General features: G+C 42.8%; 1 long non-coding RNA gene across 3 annotated transcripts; it reads left to right on the top strand.

Moving 5' to 3' along the window:
• Nucleotides 1-1522: 1522 nt before the first annotated feature.
• LOC149323646 (uncharacterized) lies at nucleotides 1523-21305 on the top strand. Of its 3 annotated transcripts, none has more exons than XR_016277336.1 (5): nucleotides 1523-1732; nucleotides 7569-7632; nucleotides 12767-12864; nucleotides 17860-17957; nucleotides 20167-21305. It is a non-coding gene; the product is annotated as an uncharacterized LOC149323646 (long non-coding RNA). The 3 variants fall into 3 exon arrangements; XR_016277338.1 differs by lacking the exon at nucleotides 1523-1732 and adding an exon at nucleotides 2515-2589; XR_016277337.1 differs by lacking the exon at nucleotides 1523-1732 and adding an exon at nucleotides 5209-7441.
• Nucleotides 21306-21382: the final 77 nt, after the last annotated feature.

Genomic DNA, 21382 nt, shown 5'->3' with positions numbered 1-21382 from the left:
AAATCCCCACTACAGAAGCAAAGCCTCTGTAAACTGAACCACACCCCTTATATATTTATCACAGCACTGGAGCAATCCTTCCTGCTCAAATTAAATTACATTAAAAACGTAAATTAAAAATTTAAATTAAATTAAAAGCCTAGGGTGACCCAACGCCCTCCTTTTCCAGGACATGCCCTCCGTTTCAGCCTTCTCTCTCCAGGAGGAATTACAAAAAGGCCCTCCATTTGGAGCATGATGACTCAGAAGCATGGGTTTATATTTATGTTCAGTGGGGGGTTTTTTGCTTTTGTTATGCTGCTGCTGCTGCTGTAGTGTGCCTTCAAGTCATTTCCCATCCTGGGTTTTTCTTGGCAAGATGTGTTCAGAGGGGGTTTGCCATTGCTTTCCCCTGAGGCTGAGAGAGTGTGACTTGCCCAAGAGGGTCACCCAGTGGGTTTCCATGGCCAAGCCAAGATTCATGCTTCTGATCCTGCCTAAATTGGAGGACATTCTGGAATTCCTCCTGGATGGAAAAAGAAAAGTTAAAAACATTAATATCAATGTCAACTTGTGCTTCTCAGTCCTGCTCAAAGTGGAAGACATTCCAGACCATAATCCTTCCTAGGCTGAAAATAATAAAAGCTGAAAACACTGATATGAATGTCAACTCATGCTACTCAGTCCTGCTCAAAATGGAGGACATTTTGGAATTCCTCCTGGTCAGAAAATAAAAGCTAAAAACACTAATATGTATGTCAATTCATGCCTTCATAGTCCTGTACAAAATGGAGGACATTCTGTAATCCCTCCTGGCAGGGAAATAAAAGCTAAAAACACTCATATAAATATCAAATCATGCTTGAGTCCTCCTCAAAATGGAGGACATTTTGGAATCCATCCTGGGTGGAAAAATAAAAGCTAAAAACACTAATGGAAATGTCAACTCATGCTTCTGAGTCCTGCTCAAATTGGAGGACATTCTAGAATCCCTGAAGAGAAAATAAAAGCTAAAAACACTAATATGCTTCTGAGTTCTGCTCAAAATGGAGGATGTTCTGGAATCCCTGAAGAGAAAATAAAAGCTAAAAACACTAATATGCTTCTGAGTTCTGCTCAAAATGGAGGATGTTCTGGAATCCCTGAAGAGAAAATAAAAGCTAAAAACACTAATATGCTTCTGAGTTCTGCTCAAAATGGAGGACGTTCTGGAATCCCTGAAGAGAAAATAAAAGCTAAAAACACTAATATGCTTCTGAGTTCTGCTCAAAATGGAGGACGTTCTGGAATCCCTGAAGAGAAAATAAAAGCTAAAAACTAATATGCTTCTGAGTTCTGCTCAAAATGGAGGACGTTCTGGAATTCCTCCTGGATGGAAAAATAAAAGCTAAAAATACTAATATAAATGTCTCGCTTCGAGGGGCTTCTGAGGGGGGCAGTTGCTGAGGGGATGGAAAAGGGGGTGAGGAATGGAGTCTGAGGTGATTTGAAGGGAGCCACACCTCGGCGCCTTTTTTTCTCCCTTCATGGAGAGAGAGAGAGGGACACCCCCCTTGAAGAATATCCCCCTCAGCCATGTCTCTCTTTCTCTTTCTCCTTGGCTAAAGCTGTGCTAATAGAAAGTGCGGGGGCTGAGGGAAAAGAAGGAGGGAGGCAGTGAGTGCTTTCCGTGTGTACAACATGGAGGCAGGCGGGAGCCTACGAGGCTGAGGGCGGAGGGATGGCGGAGGAGAGGAACGGCGGGTTATTTGAGGTGAAATGGGGCGGAGATGGAGGAGGAGGACGAGGAGGAGAGGCCTCTTGACTGACGGGGAAAATGGCTCTGACGGGAGGGAGAAGGCGGGGAAGGCGACCAAGGAAGGAAGCAAGGAAAGGAGGAACCAGGGGCTTATGATCAGCCCTGAGGGGATAATGGCGTCGTGTGTGTCTCTCTCTATCTCTCTTTTACCTCATGAGGGAAGAAGGATGCTGGGGGGGGGCCTGTGGGCAGGGTTTATTTTATTATATTATTTTATTGTTATATTATTTTATTTTATTTATTTATTTCATTTTCTCTGGTAACCAGCCACGCTTGTAGTCATGTTCATGTCAGAATGGCCCTTGTTCTCTAACACACACACAAACACACACAGAGGGATCTCTCTCTCTCTCTCTCTCTCTCTCTCTCTCCACAGGCATCTGGTGGAGGCAAAGTCCTCCTTTCCCAGCAACTGTCCTCCAATTAACCGCCACCTTCTAGCCCAGGAGGGATTCTAAAATGTCCCCCATTCTGAGCAGGACACAGTGACAGAAGCATGAACTGACATTCATATTAGTGGTTTTAGCTTTTATTTTTCCATCCAGGAGGGATTCTAAGATGTCATCCATTTGGGGCAGAACTGAGGATGAGTGGACATTGGTTCTTTTTCTTGGGGAATGTCCTCCACTTTGCAATGGTGCCTTGTTCTCCTTGGTAGTGAGGACATCTGGTCACAATGTATTTGGGGTTCTCGACATAGACTCCTTTATTTTAGGAGGGCTTACTTCATCTTTCAGTTTTGGGGGAGCAAAGAGGAACCCCTGGGGGGGGGACATAATGGCTCCCTTTGGGAAGAGGAGCCATAGTGTGGGGTAGGTGCTTTGTGGGGTTTTTTGGTCTGTCACGTTTTTGGGTCACCCCAATAAATAATAATAATAATAATAATAATAATAATAATAATAATAAAACATGAGGGAAGGGAAATGGTGAGAGGGGGGAGGATCTGGTGGCAATTGTGAAGCGCCCAAGGCTAGCCCTCCAATTATCAAGAGCCCTTGGAGTCCAGCACTGTGGAGGGCTAGCCTTGGATGGCCTGAGGGCTGGACACTTCTGGAGACCAGGGTTCACTTCCATGTTGGGCCATGAAACTTTGGTCAAGTCACACTCTCTCAGCCTCAGGGGAAGGCGATGGCAAAAAAACCTCTGAGCCAATCCTGCCAAGGAAACCCCATGATAGGGTAGCCCTAAGTAGGAAACGGAGGCACACAACACACACAGAGAGATACAGAGAGCTTTCCATGTATGGAAGCTGGGCAAAGAGGAGGAGGAGGATGGAACAAACTGTTCAAAACACACACACACACCACACACACCAGCAGCAGCTACAGGAAACGCATCCATCTGACTCAGAGGGAAGGGTGGCGGTGGTGGGAAGAAACCCACAGATCAGGGCCAATGTGTCACACTTGGTTTGCCATGGGTGCCACCCTCCAAAGTGGGGGCGAAGGGGCTGGTGGAGGAGGGGGCTCCTTCCTTCCCTCCCTCCCTCCCTCCCTCCTCAGGGGGGTGCCCCCAAGCATGGGCTGCTGTGTCTAATCCTCCTATTTATAAATAGCCTGCCTTCATTTTCTCTCTCTTCTCTTCCTCCCCCCACCCCCCCATCTTTATTTTACAGCGTGGGTGGCGTTATCTCAAACCCTTCCACTCCCTTCGTGTGTAAAAAGTATAAGGGTGGAGCCCTCCTCTGCCTTCTTTCCTCCTCCCAAATGCCTCCTTGCAAAGACCCAAGAGCTGCTGTGCCATGTCCGGAGGGCGGAGTGGGGGGGGGGGGTTGGCATGCCATCCTCTGGGCTTTCTCTCTCTCTCTCTCTCTCTCTCTCTCTCTCTCTCTCACACACACACACACACAGGCATCTCTCTCGCCCTTCTTCTTCCAGGCTGCCCGCTCTTTGAGGTTGCTTGCCCGCTCAAAAAAGGCAGAGTCAGACAGAGCCAGGCAGGGAGGCAGGTGTCTCCTGGAAAGGCTTGGGAAGGGCAGGGAAAATGGGAAGGAAGGAAGGCGTGGCAGGGATGGGGTGGGATGGGATGGAGGCCACTGGCTCCTGGCCTGGGGCCACCATCAGTGTTCATGCCACTCAGTGGGAAGGAAGGGGCCCCCCCTCGCCCCTCTCCCAATGAGTGGCATGAGCACTGATGGTGGCCCCAGGCCAGGAGCCAGTCAGCAACCAACCTTCCCTTTCCCTTTCGCTTCCTTCTTTCCTCCCTTACCCTTCACTTCATCCTTTCCTCCCTTTCCTTCCTTGCTCGCTTTCCATTCCCCTCCCCACCTTCCTTCCTCCTTCCCTTCCCCTTCCTTCCCCTCCTTCTTTCCTCCCTCCCTCCCTCCCTCCCTTTCCATTCCATTCCCTTCCTTTCCCTTCCCCTTCCCCTTCTCCTGCCTCCCTTCCCTTTCCCGTTCCCTTTCCCTGTCTGTCTGGGAGGTGGAGGTGCTAATTTCCTTGCAGCTCACGTGGGCCTGGGCACCCTGAGCTCCCCGCACGAGCTGGGGCTGGGGCTGGGGCTGAGGGAGGGGAGGAGGAGGAGGAGGCGGGCTCTCCAGCCCCCAATCTAGGGCAGTTTGTTCAACTGCAGTAAAGGGAGCTCGATGTTCCAGCAGCGAAGGGATTTCTGAGAACTGGGACTGTGTCCTCAGATGAACTCGGCTCCTTCGCCTCCCTTCGCCTGCCTGCAGCAGGGCCTTAAAAGGGCGATGCGTGTACTTTTGCCGGAACAGTGTGTGGCTTCGTTGCACGTACGTCTGCAGCCTGCAGTGCGGGCGGGAGGGGGGCCCACCAAGCCCTCGCTCTGCATTGAGGAAGTTCTCCGAACAAGAGGGAAAGTTCTGAGGCTCCAAGCTCAGCGTTTGCTTTGTTTTCAAGGAAGGCACGGTGCAAAAGTTACACATTTTCCTACCCGAGCAAACATCAAAAGGCTTGCTTTTGGTTTATTTGCTTCCCCACCCCCCTGGTAAGAATGCCTCCTGTGGAATGAGAGAAAGCACAACGCCCAACACTTTTGTTGTGGTTGTTGTGTGCCTTCAGGTCACTTCTTCTCACTTATGTCTGGGTGTGTGTTGAGTCCCTTCAAGCCCTTTCTGACATATGGAGACCCTAAAGTGAACCTATTCTGGGGTTTTCTTGGCAAGATTCGTTCAGAGGAGGTTTGCCTTCCCCTGAGAGGCCGAGAGAGTGTGTCTTGCTCAAGGTCACCCAGTGGGTTTCCATGGCCGAGCCAAGATTCAAACCCTGGTCTCCAAGGTCATAGTCCAATGCTCAAACCACTACGCCACAAATTTCCTCCATTTTTCTTGAATGCCCTCCATTTTGTGGTGCCTTCTCCTCCTTTGTGCTGAGGACACCCTGAACAGAACAGAGAATCGAACCCTGGTCTCCAGAGTCTACTACTCCAACACTCACACTACTAGGCCAGGCTGACCGATACTTAGAGGTGGTGTTTTGTTGCTTCTGCAGATTTCTTTTGTGGGATGCATTGCCTAAAAAGCCCATCCATGAGCAGGAGAGCTCTAATTCCAACTCAGAAGGAAAGGTCGTGCCTCCTTCGCATCGTGCCTTGCCCAGCTCACCACTGGACACCAATATCAATTCCTTCTTTGTTTCCATTTCACATTATCTTATTTCCCCCCACCCACCCACCCAATGCCTGGAATGTCCTTCCAGTCATTGTACACAAGGCCTCACCCACATTTTAATCCTTGTTTTTTCTTCTTGAAGACCCCTCTCTTCCATGGGGCCTTTCTAAGCAGACCAGGCTTCAGATTCATTCGGCCTTGCAGGATGGTGTTTCGATACTAACAAAGCGATCCAGTTAGTGTCTAAAGGATTCGTTATTGTTAAAGAACTGGTGCCATTTGACTTGTAATATTGATGGTAGGGCTGGATTTCAGGGAGGCAACCCAAAGCGATCACTTTGAATACAGGGCTTGGGATGCTCTGTTGTGGGCTAGGTGCTAAATTCTCTACTCCACATCAAAAAGAAATAATATAAATAGTTCATGTGGCATGAATAAATGTCATTTGTAACACATCTGAGCAAGTACATGTCGTATCATGTTTGGAAATGATGCATCTAGGAGAGAGGTGGAAAATGGACCCTGGGATCGAGGGCCAGAGAGGGCTCAACTCTCCCCTGCCCGAGGCTAGGCCAGGGTGGCTGATAGTTGTGATTGTTGTTGTGTACCTTCAAGTCATTTCAAACTTATGGTGACTCTAAGGCAAACCTATCATGGGGTTTTCTTGGCAAGGTTTCTTCAGAGGGGAGTTGGCATTGCCATCCTCTGAGGCTGAGAGGGTGTGACTCGCCCAAGCGACTGAGCCCATCCTGAAATTATCTGGCACATTGGGATCTTCTGACCACCTAGACTCCTATGTAGATGAGCCTCCTCAGGTTTTACCAGTCAGAAATGTACTAAATGATCAAGCACTTAGAAATATTAAAGACCATGGCTGTCATTGAGACCTTCCAGAAATAAGAAAGGCTGTGTACAGTCTATCCTGGGGACAATTACTTGAGAGTGAACTACACCAAGCACATGGACAACACTTATAAATACACATTGTGCTTATGAGAATCATTCATATTTAAGTTTGAGTGATACTGGGTGGGAAAAATAATATGTACCTACAAGCAGGTTATAATAATGTTGGGTCACCTATCTCAAATGCAGTATTGGGGCTCCTGTGGGAAGACAAATGTCAGAGGCTAGGATGCTTGACCACCATGCAGTGACCATTGAGGGCTGTGCTTCATGTCACATCCCTTCCCCCCCCCCAAAAAAACCCCAAATGATTACCCCCAAATGGCCTCTAGATAACGTGGAGGCATTTCCAGCATTTTAGCCCCCTTTCTGCCATTTTAGGACCAGGGGAGTCCTTTTTGCACAACAGGAAGTGACCCTGGGAGCCATAAAAAAATCCCTGGGGCCCACTTGCCACACTTTTCATGGGCCTGATCTAGCACTGGAAACAGCATGCATAGGCCACTTAAAAACAAAGAAACTAAGGTGTTCAAAACTGTAAGACTGATGTGAAGAAATCTTCTTGTCTGGGGCATTCTTTGGCCTAGGGCCTGTCTTGATGTCTAACCAAATTCATTTCTGTTGTTCACTGAAATACATGTGGGCTGCACTTTTCATCATAGCTGGAAAAAGGCTCATCATGGTCACCCCCATCCACACACATTACAGGTCCAATAGAAATTAGGTCCCTCCACCTCAGATGTGGATACCAGGCACAATATTTCATATATCTATTTTTGTCCCAGAAATAAAGAAAGCCAGGTTAATTTGAAAAACTCATGAGTGATCTTGGGTCTTTGGAGAGAGGCTTACGCCCATTCATTTCAGGGCAAGCTGTTCACCTAAACATTGGGCAATGAATGAGGTCATGGGTTGGTTCTTAGTGCATTGGACTGTGGATTTTGTATAGTTAAATTGATTTCAATGGTTCAAAGTCTTTTGAAGTTATTTTACTGACTGTACCCCATGCTGTTACTTTGGGTGGGCTAAATATATTTTAATAATGACTAAATTATATCTACAACGACAAATTCTATCTCAGCTAAACTAACTTCACAGGACTGATATGAACTGTAGAGGTAGAAAATAGTGTATGATGCCCTTCGCTCTTTGAAGGAAGTATGGGATACATATCAACAGCAGTAAGAAAGGCAAGTGACAAAAGTGAACAAATCCAAACTGAAACAATTAACAATTAATTAAGAGTATTCAGTTCTATATCCTATAGCTGGAACAAGGACAAACTCTCTTTTAAAAAGTATCTATACTTCTTAACAGGTGCATCAATGCAAGAACATCTGCATTACCATCCAACTACTGTTTGTAAACAGCAACTGTTAAGGTAATTATTACTGGCAGTACTTATTTTGCCTCTCTTCTCTCCCACTGATTATAGTACCCCACCTACAAGAATTCATCAAGAAATCCAATTGCTGTGGCTTGAATAGAGAGAGAGCCTTTTTCTCACAATGCATGCATTCATTGACTAGTCAATGCAAGAATGTCTGTGCTATCTTGTAACTACCATTTGTTAATGGCCATTGTTAAAGTAATAATTGTTATTTGTACTTTTTGTTTCCTCTGACCCCACTGATTACAATTCTGCACCTTCCACAGATTTCTAAATACTTGTTGTTTTCTGCCAGTGTGTTTCAAAATCCAGCAACTGAGGCAACACTCCATGCAGATAAAGTGAGGGGAAGTCCACAGAAGTTTATAATATTAAAAGGAAATGTCTGTGTGTATGTCTGTGGCAGCCATGATTCACTGGGACATCACATGAGACACTTCAAAATTTTAGTGCCTTTTGTTGTCATCCAGGTTGCAACTCCAAGTCTCAAATTGAAATTGCAAACTAGGCCTCCTAGAAACAGAGAAAATGTCATATTGGCGGGGTACAGACCGCCGCTTTGCGGCGGTCTGCCGCCGCCACCAGTAGGTCCGCGGGGGAGCCGGAGCCTTCAGACGGCCCGACTCCCGCGCGGACCGAAAAAGAAGCTCCAAAATGGAGCTTCTTTTACCATCGCGTTTGCGACGTAGCGAGGCGCCAGGGGCGCGCTCGCTACGTCACAAGCGGCGCGACGCGTACGGACGCTCAGCGTCCGATACGCAAAGATGGCGGCGCCCATGTGGAACGGGCGCCGCCATCTTGTACGTATAGGATACGTACTAGGGTTAGGGGGGTGCGGAAGCACCGCCCCTTCCTAACCCTAGTACGTATTCTATACGTACTAAATGGCGGTATGTATCCCGCCATATTGCTTTGAGAAAGCATCCTAGACATTCAGCATTTGGCAGACTGTTCTAGTTGTTTTCCAAATTCCAGTGTGCAAGTTCATGTCAAAATTTCAATGTAGGGGGTTTCTAGAAGCAAAAGAAGGACTGCTGTATCTCATCAGGACATTGCGATAGATGTTTTAAAATATGAAAGTGTGTTGTGGTGGCCAGCTTGAACTTAAAGTTTCAGAGAGGAAACATCCTAGAAGCAAAAAAAATAAAAGAGGGGGGGGGGAATCTCCCATAACTCATTGGGAATTTATAATGGCTGCATAATAGGAGACCACTACCACCACAACGGATGTGAGTCACTTCTTCTGAGGTCACAATGAGGCACCCAGTCGTGTGATCGATGCTGGACACCTTGTTTTCGATCTCAGAGGGAGAGACTTGTGTTGGCAGCTGTGGCATCACATGGCACAGTGGGACATACATGTGCCCAAGTAATGGGGAATTCAGGGCAGCTTTGGGGCCAGAATCTCTGGGAGCAACCCAAAGGATTCTGGCCAGTGTAGAACCACCCTAGGAGGCACATATTGCCCTGTTCAGACCATAAATCAGTATCACATCATTGTGAAGGACAAAGGGTATTAACAATGGTAAAGCAATGGTACTCTGCCCATAATATTTCAGTATTTTCAGTCAAACATCTCACGCTCAGGAAAGGAGCTGTCTAGGCCATTACAGGAGCTGAAACTGTGCTATGAACAACCATTAGTAAAACAACTATTGTTGAACAATCACTTCAGAAAACTGAACTATATCTGCTCTCAACAAATGTATAGTTTAATGGAGTCTGTCTCCAAAAAAACCGGCTAGAAAACAATCACACCGAAGAGATTTAGTGATGTGTGCAAAAATATCTTACATAGACTATAACACCAGAGTGCGGCCCACATTTATGAAGTCAACTTTTATTTTAAAATTATACTTTTTCTTAGTAATGGTACCTGTCATAGCTGAAACTTCATATGTACTGTATTTTTCAAGGCTGTTTCTCTTAGTGGAGACACATATATCATATTGATATTTAAACACCAGTAAAGGCATTCTGAACTCTGATTCATCTGACCTATTTTGAATGCTCCTAAACCCAGACAAATCTCCATCACAGCTAAGTCGATGGATCCTAGAAAGCATTTGAGAAAGAATGTTTTGTTTCTTTTCTGATTAATAATAAATACAGTGAAGAACATACATGCAATTTGGGTTAAATAATTTAAAGGTCAAGCAAGAAAAAAAATCCCCAAGCCCCAAAGTAGCAAAAAACTTCATACTCAGAATGTTTGCTGTGAATTTAAAATTTAGATGCCACTTCATAAATAAAAATGTGCAACACCATCTCCACAGTCCAAACAATAATCTAAACTCACATATTGGAAATTCAAATGTCAACAGCAGAAGTTACCACAATGTTTCTGAACACTGATGTATCAGGTGTTGAAGTTTCAACATTCAGAATGAATAGAAATGTCAGTCCAATTCTATTTTTGTCAAAGGTTTCAAGAATTAAACCTGTAGTCTAGAGAATTAAAAACAAATATTTAGATAATCATTTGTTTTATTTCTTTTGAATGCCTCAATGGACAATGTAAGCATAATGCCTAGCAGAACCATTAAAATTAGTTTATTTATATTTTCTAAGATTCACTTCATCAGATCAAATAAATGCACCTTACAATACTACTGAACAATTCTCATGTTTGGACTCAGTATATAATTGATGCAAATATATTGGGTCGATCCTATGTACTTGTAGTTAGGGTCACTAATGCTATTTCATATTTACAAACTACTTTAATTTTTAAACCATTGGCTCTTGCTAGGCCTTTATGTCCTAAATAAGTGACTATTCTGCTATAAGAATTTGCCATTAGAAAATAAAATGAAATCAGGATAATCTGCCTTAAGCAATGGGCACACAATTCTAACTCTAGATAATTTCAGATGAAACCCTTCTGAAACTGACATTATATATTTCATTCTTTAATTTTATGTAATTTAAATTACTGTAACTTTTAGTTTATCCATGTCTTAGTTTTTAATCTCAGTTTTTCATCCAATGATTCAGCTTATTATCTCTCTTCAGATATACAATTTTACTTTTTTAATTACTCCTTCTTGATTGGTCTTGCAGTTTTTAAAAATCCATTTTAAGGCTACAGGGAACTCTGTTAGATATAATGTTACAATTACTTCTGAGTAAATATGAACAAGATTGTATAGTTCTAAAAGATTTTTTAATTAACTTATACCTTATATTTATTCTCCAGCTGTCATATATCCTTCTACTATACTTATACTTTAGTGATATTCACATGTATTAACTCAGTTATTGTTTCTTTTAATCAGAAGATTTCTAGTTAATTAATGTGCTTTATTTTAACCACTCCTTATGCCTAATACTCACTAGCTATTGAGATCTGGTAGAACAAATCTCTCAATTAAGAAATGTAAGAAATGTTTTAAGACTTGCTTCTTTCATTCTCATGATTGTGAGTTGTATAGATTCCATTTTAATAATATTTAGAAGAGACCTGTGGAAATTCATGTGGATTAATTTAGTCATAAAAATTTACTCTGAAACATGAGTAAGGCTAAATTCCAATGCATACTTATGAGAAGACACCGTACGTCCCACTGAACTGAATTGGGCTTATTTGAGTAGAGTGTATAGGTTTGATCTGTACCTCTATGTCCCAGCCCTACATTATTCTGTTATTTGATCAATATCCTCCATCTCTTTTATTTCACTCTTCCTCTCCCACCCCCCTGCAATTTCTTGTTAACTGATTCGGTTATAAACTTTTGAACAGGGTTATTTTAAGCATGTAAGTGACAACTATTACTATTACTATTACTTTATATGCATTTTCTTTCTTGAAAACACTTGCCAGGGAAAAGTATAGGAAAGTGAAAGGCAGTTTAAGATTGATGAAACCTTGCTTCTTACACCATGGATGGAGTCATAGGTTGCTTCCATCCTGTATCTGTGTGTTACAGGATATGGAAAGAAATCCTGTCTCTGGATCCAAACATATTTTTGCTGAAAAGGCATGGCCAGATGTGGTGTGCATGTGGTTAGCTACCAAGTTGGAGCTATTATCTCACCCAGCTGCAGACTCACTGCCCAATATCGCATCCTCAACTATCCTTTCTGTTAAGGCTGCTGTGAAGATGAATAAAATAAGGGACTGTGTCTCCCAGGAGCTTCAGAGAGTCTGTAAATCTTAAGCAATGAACAAGAAAGCTGTTACCTCTTTCCTGACTCGCATGTATCTGGAGCTTGCTTGTACTCCATAAGAATAAAGAATATTTGCTCTTATTCTTTATTCTTCCCTCTTGTTTTTCCCCACAATGGTTCCTTTCTCTGTCAAAGACCAGCACACTGACCCTGACCTGAATCCTTCACTCGTTCACCCTGAGGTCATGATATTCCTCTTCTGTATCCTTCTAGTAGGGGCAACTTGTGGCTTTGTTAGCTTCTTCTTGGTAAGGAGAAACAAGTACCAGTCTCACCCTCTTTTCAGCTCATGACCTTGACCCCCGACTTGAATAATAGTTTCTCTTGAGCAAAAGCTGCCATTTGTGCTCAGTGTCTGCTTCAGGGGACTCTCCTACAATGTGAGCACCTGTTCATTAGTTAACTGATTCAAAAAACAAAACAAAACAAAAACACAGAACAGAATAAAACAAAACAAATTGGGTCCTTGAGAGGACAGCTACTTCATTTGGTGAGTGTTGTGCAATGCTTATATTGGAACTGATATCCCGCTCCCAAGAAAGTTATGCCTGTGCAATTTAACAAAATCATAATAGTTCATTTAAATATTTGGACTATTTGGAGAACAGAAATAAAACACACCAGAAACATTCAGGATTCAGCAAGGCCTTTGGATTCAAATTCCAAATACACTCTCAGCTTTGTTAAGTTGTGAACCTATAACATGTTGTGTCATACAGAAGGTAGTTAAATAGTCCCTGTTTCTACTATTTTAAAATTAAGACAGGTCCATAAAATATTTATTATCTAAGAAAATATTGGTGCTGATAAAGAATTTTCAGTGTATCGCTGTAAAACACACATGCACACATGCTGCCTTTTACACTAAAATTAAATTTCTCGTTGAGGGCAAAATTGTATATGCCACTTATGCCATGCATGTTTTTTTCTACCTTTTATAAAAAATTTTCCACAGATGTCCTGCCCTGACCAGAAGTAAAAATTCAGAAGATAAGACAGATGCCTGAGCTCGCTTCATCAGTCAACTTTTGTTACAGCAAGAAACAACAAAAGGTTGTGTGAAACCCTAACACAATTTGTTAGAGCATGATTTTTGTTAATTTTAGACCATTTCATCTGATAGATGGACTATTATTTGGAATTTCATGTACATATGCAGTAGACATAGTTGGGAATGGTAGTGTAGATGACTGACATCAGAAGGAAATGGAATGCAAAATGTACTGACATTGCAACCCCTGGGCATTTACAAATTTGATTTTAAAAGTCATTCTGGCACTAGGTAAGTCAATTAATGCATGCAATGTGATAAGAAAGCTTTATCCTGATTCATACCTCTCATGACTGATTAGAACTTCCTGATGAATAGTAACTCAGCAGTTTTCAGTATAATCTCCCTTTGGCATATATTTTCACAGTTATGACCATTGTTAAGGTCAGCAACAGGAGGTTACAACTGGAATGGATGCTGTAAATACGTCTATGAGGTGCAACATAACTCTTTTTTGGTTTTAATCACACCTTTTGGAGGTAGATCTGACTGGGATTGCAGGACCTTGGATAGCTCAAAACCCATAACTTACTTCAGCCAAACCATTTTCTCCCCCTTGAACCAGACTTTTCTCCCCCAGGTTCGACCCCTTAATATGTATTTATTACTTCCTTATTCTATCTTTCATATAATGATGCCTAAGAGAGTAAACAAAATAAAATACAACATAAGATAATGGTATTAAATATAAACAATATATAAAACAAGCAGGTTTAAAAACAACACAGATGAATAAATTGTTGATGATGTTGTTGTATGCCTTCAAGTTGTTTCCCAGTTTATGGTGACCATAAGGCAAACCTATCACAGGGTTTTCTTGGCAGCATTTGTTCACAGGGGGTTTGCCCTTGCCTATGAGGTTGAGAGGGATGACTTGCCCAAAGCCACCCAGTGGGCTTCCGTGTCAGAGCGAGGATTTGAACCCGGGTCTCCAGAATCATAGTCCAATGCTCAAATCACTAAACCATGCTTGCTCTCAATCAGTAAGTTACAAACAGTAAAAAGCAGCAGCTAATAAAACAGATCAGGTTGACAGTCTAAAATTGGTCTAAATAAAAATGCCTGGGGCCTTACACTTCATTGCCTTTTGTCATTTCCTGCCTTGTGCACTGCCTGAACCAGAATGTAAAACCCTCAGGTAAAGGGAACTAATTCTTCAGAGACAGCTGTCATTTGGGATGCTGTCCTTGGGGAGTCTCAGTTTAGTGGGTTCAGGCTCAGAAATTTGGACTACAGTAACCATGATGATAGAGTGGAAACAGGAGCCCAAACTGGTTCCATAAACCTGGTTTTTCCAAATGATTACCACAAACATCATCTGAATTCCTGACCTTCACACCCACTCTCATTCTATTATACCATGTGTGTATTGTGTGCCTTCAAGTTATTTCTGACTTATGGCAACTGTAAGGGGATTTTTAATGGTGTTTTCTTACCTTCCAATTGTCCTGACAGTCCTAATTAATCCTCTGATGTCCCACTTCTTCAGCTTCTTTTAAAATTTCTTTCTGCTCCACCCATTTTCATCCTTTGTTTTCACCTTATTTCAATTGCTACAAGTTTGAGTTCAAATTGCAAAAGAAGTTTGTACTCATTTAATGTAGTGAAGGGGAGGAGAGGGCAGAATCTTGCCTTTCCCAATAGACTTGAGCAAAACGCCTGCTGCCTTGAAATCTATTCATTGCTGTTGTGCACCTTTTCACTGATCGGCAAAACCTGTCAATAGGCTCTCAATTTCGCTGCTCCCTTTTCTGCCTTGGTAAGATAGGTTCCTTCTGGGGCATTTCTGCTTCTTAGGCAGTCATGTGGCATGAATGTGTGTGATTCTGCTTCTGTCCTCCTCTCCCCCCTTGCCCTCACAGTGACAGTACCTTCCTGAAGCTGTTTGCCGTGTGCACCCTCCGCAAGGTGTTGGCACCTAGGATCACTTATCCCCTGCTTCCTCCCAATTTGCAGGGTTGCTGTGTGAATGTGCATACACCAGCCAACTTTGGGAGGTGGTTGGCTGCTGTGACTTCTCCCCCTGGTAGGTGGTGTTTGTCAGTGTTGAAAACAGTGTAGAAAACAGATCATGCAATCATGAATCACCAAAGCACTATCGTGGGAACAGTGTGATAGGAAATTGTGCCAAACCAATATGCTTCCATTCTTAAACTAGGATTGTATCAGGATAGCAAACTGGTGTGATAATGTCCTCAGTGAACACTGAGGTCTTCTCACATCAGCTAGAATTTTGGTAGAGCATTACGTAAGTATAAAAATAGTTGCATGTGTGGTTGCACTTTCATGGAGTTTGTGTAAGTGCATAGCCACTTGTGCTGCAAGAAGTGCCTTCTCACTCACTTTTGACATGGTGAGTAAGGGAGCTAATTGATTGTTATACACCCAGGGCAGAATGAGATGTGCAACTGTGGGATTCAGAATATCTGAACTGGTGTATATTTTTGCTACATTAAAACTATATATCAAGGATGAGCATAGCGTGGTCCATAGGTCACATGTGGCCCTGGACACACACACACACACACACCCCTTTTGTGGCCTCTGAAGCTCCCATCAGTTCCAAAAAACAGCACTACCACCACCATATTTTAAAATCATGTAAACAGCACCAAACATGTGAAAATGTGGGGGGGAAACCATCCCACTTCCGTAAGCACTCCAGAATTCTGTACTACTTCCTATATCTCCATTTTTCTTTGCAGTCTCTCTCAAAATGGTAACAGGAAATGATAATATACCACCATTTTGAGAGGGACTGCAGAGAAAAATGGTGGTATTTAGGCTTTTTGTGTCATGGTGTGGCCCTTGGGGGTCAGGGCCCTTGGGGGAGCCCCTGACACATACCACTCACTGTTGTCTACTCCTAGTGTAGAGGATCTTGGCTTTAATTCTGAACTTAGGCCCAGTACGGATGGGCGGAAAGCGCTGTCCCCAGGCCAAAATTAGGGCTTGGTAGCACGCAGCGACTGCATGCTCCCGAGCCCTAGCGCATCGTGGGGGCACTATCATGGCTGCCACCTGTCCGCATAGGGGTTGCCATGATGACACAAGCATGGTGCAGTGTCTGCATGTCGGGGTGCCTTGCTTGTATCATTGAGGCACCACAGTGCACTAATGGCGCACTGAAGGCGGTGCCCATGCACACCAGGGTTCTTTTTGGTGAAGAGAGAGCCCACGTGGTTTGGTTGCTGTCGGCTCCCTTGGGGGCAAAAACAGGCAGCTGCAGCCCACCCTTTTGAGGCAATCTGTCGAGCCCCTTAGTCTATTATTAGGCCATAACAATGGAGCTATGCTTCCAAATTAACTTTTTAAATCTCTCTGTTATGATTATGTTGCTCATTTAAATGTATTTGAGATGATTGTCTGTAGTTCTGGGAGTGAAAATTCCATGGAGATACAGATCTCTTTCTAAGAATTGCCAATATCTTCACAATATCCTGTGGTATTATAATTTCAGCGTCTGTGGGAGAAATCAAAACAATGTCCATCTAAATTTATCTAAACAATGCCCATCTAAATTTAAATCTACAGCTTGGACATCTCTCCCCCCCCCCCCCCCCCATGGATAGGCACAACACAACAAGCCTCTTATGCACTGACAGCTGTCTGAGGCTACTCAAAGAACCTGCAAAGAGAAAGGGCACAATATAAGATGTCAAATTAATCTAAGTAACGTTGGGGTTTAGTAGGAGTCACGGACTTGTAAATATGCTCAAAACTATGCTTTTAAACATTAGTACTGGATGATTATGCACAGCTCACATCCCTGACTCTTTTGTTGTTGTTGTTGTTATTTCAGCAGTCAAATATAAAGGAGACAGGATATTATAGTCATCCCAACAACAATTCAAAGCTGCTTCCCATTTTTAGGCTTTATGTTTTCAACTTCTACAAATTGTTTCCAAGAGGAAATTTGACCTACTAACCAAAGTCATCCTGCCTCTAGGTGTAGCCATATATCGCTGGTGATTTAGGAAAGTTTGTTCAAATTAAATAGAAGGAGTTATGACACTGGAAGAAAAAGTAGAGAATGTCACTATCTCTTCAGTAGGAAGATATGAAGCAACAGTCTTCACTATTTTTAGGCCATCTCTTTTTTTTAAATTAACTCACCCAATGTTGTCTTTTGGACAACAAAGACTTATTTACTGAAGTACTTACTGAAGAAACACAGAAAAGCATTTCCAGACATAACTAGAGACAATAGATTGCTTGGTTCATCCTTCACTTATTTTTGATTAAAAATACTTGGAAAGAAATTTACAAAAGTCCAAAAGGCGATGGGCATTTGCCCTTATTATAGTTTTAGAACCTTTCAAGAGTAGTGAAAGTACACCTGACCTTTCCTGAAGAGGGCTGAATGGAAAAACACAAACACATTTCCTGAATGTTACAAATGCTTTTCTGTGCATGAATCATTATTTTGCTCATGTAACAAAATCTGTGTGCCACCTTCTCATCCAATGTGCATGGTGAGTCATCTGGGGAAAGTGAATAAAGAGATTTTTCCCCATCTTATTTATTTTCTATTTTTATTTTAAGACAAGTGTATACTGCTTAGCTTCAAAAAGAGACCAGAAGAATTAACAACAGCAGAAATAAGAAAACAATCAGAAAATTGTTAAATATTGGAGCAGATTTGGTTATAAATCCAATTGATATGATATGTATGGAAAGTATGAAAATTAAAATTACAACAGGCATAAATCCACTAAAAGCATTTTAATAGGAGTATGGACGCCAATAGAAACCTAGTCAGCAGGGGATCCATGCCTGTGGAAGCAACAAAGGATTTTCCAGGCATCTCAAAGCACTCAGTATTGCAGTTAGGTGGACAACCATGAAGAGACTGCTCTACAGTGTTGGTGCCACTGCAGAAAGATATCATTCCTTGTCACCATCTGCCAAGTCTTGGAACTGGAGTTATGTGAATAGTTTTTTTACACTTGATATGTTGGTCCTAGAGTTGTTCCTTCTGTTTTATTACTGTTTAGGAAAATGCATGTCCTTAAACCTGTATCCTATGTGAAATTCTGGTGATTCTTCTCTACACTCTGTAGGAAGCACAGCGGGCTGCAGGCAGACAGAAGAGGTAAAACATACACATTCAGCAAGCAGATATCCATTTGTGATTCTTAGGTGTCTAGTAAACACTGGCCTAAAGCAGACACCATGATAACACCAAAAGCCAGTGTGGGGAAACATTCTTTCCCTCCCTTTCTATGCCACCCCCAAACTGGCTCTGAGCAGGTTTAGTGGAGGATGTATTGGGGGCTGCTGGATGGATGAACCCCTCTCTCCCTGTTTCATTGGCAGAAGGAGTACCATCAGTAGAAGGACTGTATTGGATAATGGCCATTGAATGCAAACAGAGGTGTATCCAAATTAATATACCATACTTACTTCCAGGAAACATGGGGTGGGGAGATTGTACAACTCAGATTACATAGTCTCTTTACTTATATTTAAAGGATAGCCCACACCTATAGTTTCCTGTAAGTGTTGTTGGTTTGTTGAAACTTTGTTTACCTGTCACTGGTCTAAATAACTATCTGCTGACCCCATCATCCAGCAGGCCTGACAGTATATCACCATCATTTCATATTCCTTTAACATTTAGTGTAAACAATTTTTAATCTATGAAAGCCTCCATGAAAGTGGTTAAGTTTTTTAAAAAGTGGGAGAGGACTGAAAGCTGGGGAGATGTTGTTTTACGAAATGTCATTCACAATGATACTGATTATGCTAATAATATTAATAATATTACTGTCATTCTGAAAACAGAGCCTTCATGGTGATAAGATTTTACAGAGCATCATTGTCAGGCACATTCTTGGCGCTGACACATATCTATTGGTGAGCAACTGTGTGGCCTCCCAGTGAAGCACCTCTTACCTAAGAGATGACTACAGCTAGATCTATTAAAAGATGAAATAATTATTGCCTAATATGTAGGGATACAAAAATTACCCTTATTCTTTGAATAAGCATAATTTGCATAATGCTACATACCTGGTTAAGGAACACTGGCAAGGGTCCCACCAGGCAGCTTGAGTAGATGTAGGTGCCAAATTTCTGCCACAGACCTCTCTAGGAATCACAAAAATTGCAAACAATGCCAAAAGGAGGAGGGGGGGGGGAGGAATAGTCAGAAATCTACTTCTTGTGCAGAAAATTTGTATTTTAAAGTCAAATGGGGTCTGTGACCTATTTAAAAGAAAAAAAGTTTCACTCCTGGGGGGACCCTGGGGAAGTCATTCATTCTCATTTATTCCAGAAAAAGGACAGTGCAGGGAAATTTGGGAGAGTGTCAGAGGCCACAAAAACTGCACCCCAGGGCCACAGTTTGTTCACAGCAGCTCTAGAGTCACACCACTTGCATAACAGACCATTAAGCGTATGGCCTGACTCTCTCTGCATGCACATGCAGTCTCTCCATGCTGCCTTGGTTCTGTTGATCCTGCCAGAAGCTCTCTTTGAGGAACCAGTGGCTTGCAGGTGGCAGGTTCTCTGACTGCTGCCAGAGGCTCCTTTCTTTCCATTTCACCACTGCCACCACCATTTTCTTCTTGCCACCTTCACCTATACTGTCACCAGTTGCCATTGAAGTAGCCATGCTAGCAGTCAAGTTGCTCTTGGCTCTGTGGCCTCAAGATGTTTTGGCCTACAACACCCATCAGGGTCATCCAGCATAGTCCATTATGAGAGACTGTGGGAACTGCAGTCCAAAATATATGTAGGCCCAACAGGTTCCCCACCCCTGGATACAGAAAGCCACATAAGGGCACTCAGGTTACACCCTTCTGATCATCCATCTGTTTCTGTAATTTACAAAAATATCAGTCCATTAAGAGTTATCTCCCTGCTACAGAGCAAGATGTGGGGAGGCCAAGTCATTGTCTGCCTCTATAGGACTCTTCCCTTGTCAGAGCTTTAGGAATGTGTGAGATGGGTTAGCTCCACGCAGATACTGTATACTGCTGGAGGTGAATGTTTCAAAAAATGCCAAATAATAAGAAACATTCAGCAGATAAAGAAGAAGGATCAGGTATGAATGATTGCTTCAGCCTGCATGTAACCAGTGGGTTCAAGACATTCATAAGCCAAGGCATGAGAACTGTAACAAAACGGGAGGGGGGGCGAGAGTGTGTGTAAAGTGAGTTATGATGAAATCAGAACCTCCAAGAAGTAATCTGGAGTAAAGTTCCATGAATAAGAAGTATTAGTTCTGTAGCAATGATCATCCTCTTTAGCCAGAGAGAACTATTTGTAACTACTCTTTCTTTCTCTGTACTCGACAGTTGCTCTCACCATACTATTAAGGAGAAATCCAGACAGGTGTTAACACTTCACACCATGGGACTGTTGGTCACAGGGCTGTGCACTTGGCTGTGAGACAATCGCAACGATGAACATGGCATACCATGTTGACCTGGGGTACATTTCATGTTGGAAACAATCCAGCCAGTGGATTTGTCATGGGACATCTGGTCCCCTTTCTTGCACTGCTGGGAGGGGTGTATCTGATGATATGCATGATGATTACTTAGCTATGAGTAGCTCTGCCTCACCATTTCCTTCTCTCTTTTCCTGATTTCCAGTAGCTCTCCAGCCATGATCTCCTCTGCTTTCAAACAAATAGCTTTTAGTAATGATAACTGTTCTTAACCCTCTTCCTCCACCTCCCCCTCTGCTTTGTTTGTCGTTCTGGCTCAAATTCCTTCTGTGCTACTTTCCCCCATTGACAAATTATGTGCTTAACTACACAGGAAAGTACTTTGAGTAGCACTACCTTTGAAAACGCCTTTGCAGGTTCTCCTGTACCTGGCATTGATCCCAGAAGCACTAGTCTCAGCAATGGCCAGCAGTGCCTTGGCCAAGCTGAGACTGGTATAGAAACTATGCCCTACCTGGAGACTGAAAATCAAGCCAGAGTGATACATGTCTTACATCATGTCTATGTTATGTCTACAGACTGCAATGTGCTCTATATAAAACTGTGTTTTAAGTAGAGACAGTCCTAATTGTTAATAATGGTTGTGTATAGGAAATCTACTACTCTCTTGCTGAAACAGCTCCACCATCTTGCAAATTGTTTTGCCTGCGGGTGCAGTGCTAAGTTTGATGGTCATAGTCTGGGAGCAGAATGTCTGAAAGATGGTGTTCCTCCAGACATACATTTTGTTGGGATTAGGGAGAGGCCATTTCAGTGGCCATACTTCTTGTTCTGCTCTGGAACTCCCTTCCAAGGACAGCCTGTATTACCTCCATTAGCACCCTTACAGAAGTCAGTGAACCAGATCATTTTCAGCAAGGCCTTCAGTGCATAATTTCACTTGCTCTTTTGATTAATCTCTTTTTAAAACACACACATATTGTGTCTTTTTCCCCCTGCTGTTGTGTTGTTCTTTGAAATAAAAAGATGTTTTTAATTGTTAAATGTTTATTTGTTCTGATTGACTTGGTTGAGAGCCAGTGGTGCAGTAGTTTGAGTGCTGGACTAGGGTACTGGGAGAC

This window comes from Sceloporus occidentalis, unplaced genomic scaffold, assembly GCF_023333645.1.
Source record: "Sceloporus occidentalis isolate IW3139 unplaced genomic scaffold, rSceOcc1.0.p SCAF_1, whole genome shotgun sequence".
NCBI lineage: Eukaryota > Metazoa > Chordata > Lepidosauria > Squamata > Phrynosomatidae > Sceloporus > Sceloporus occidentalis.
This window is presented reverse-complemented; position numbering and strand designations above follow the sequence as displayed.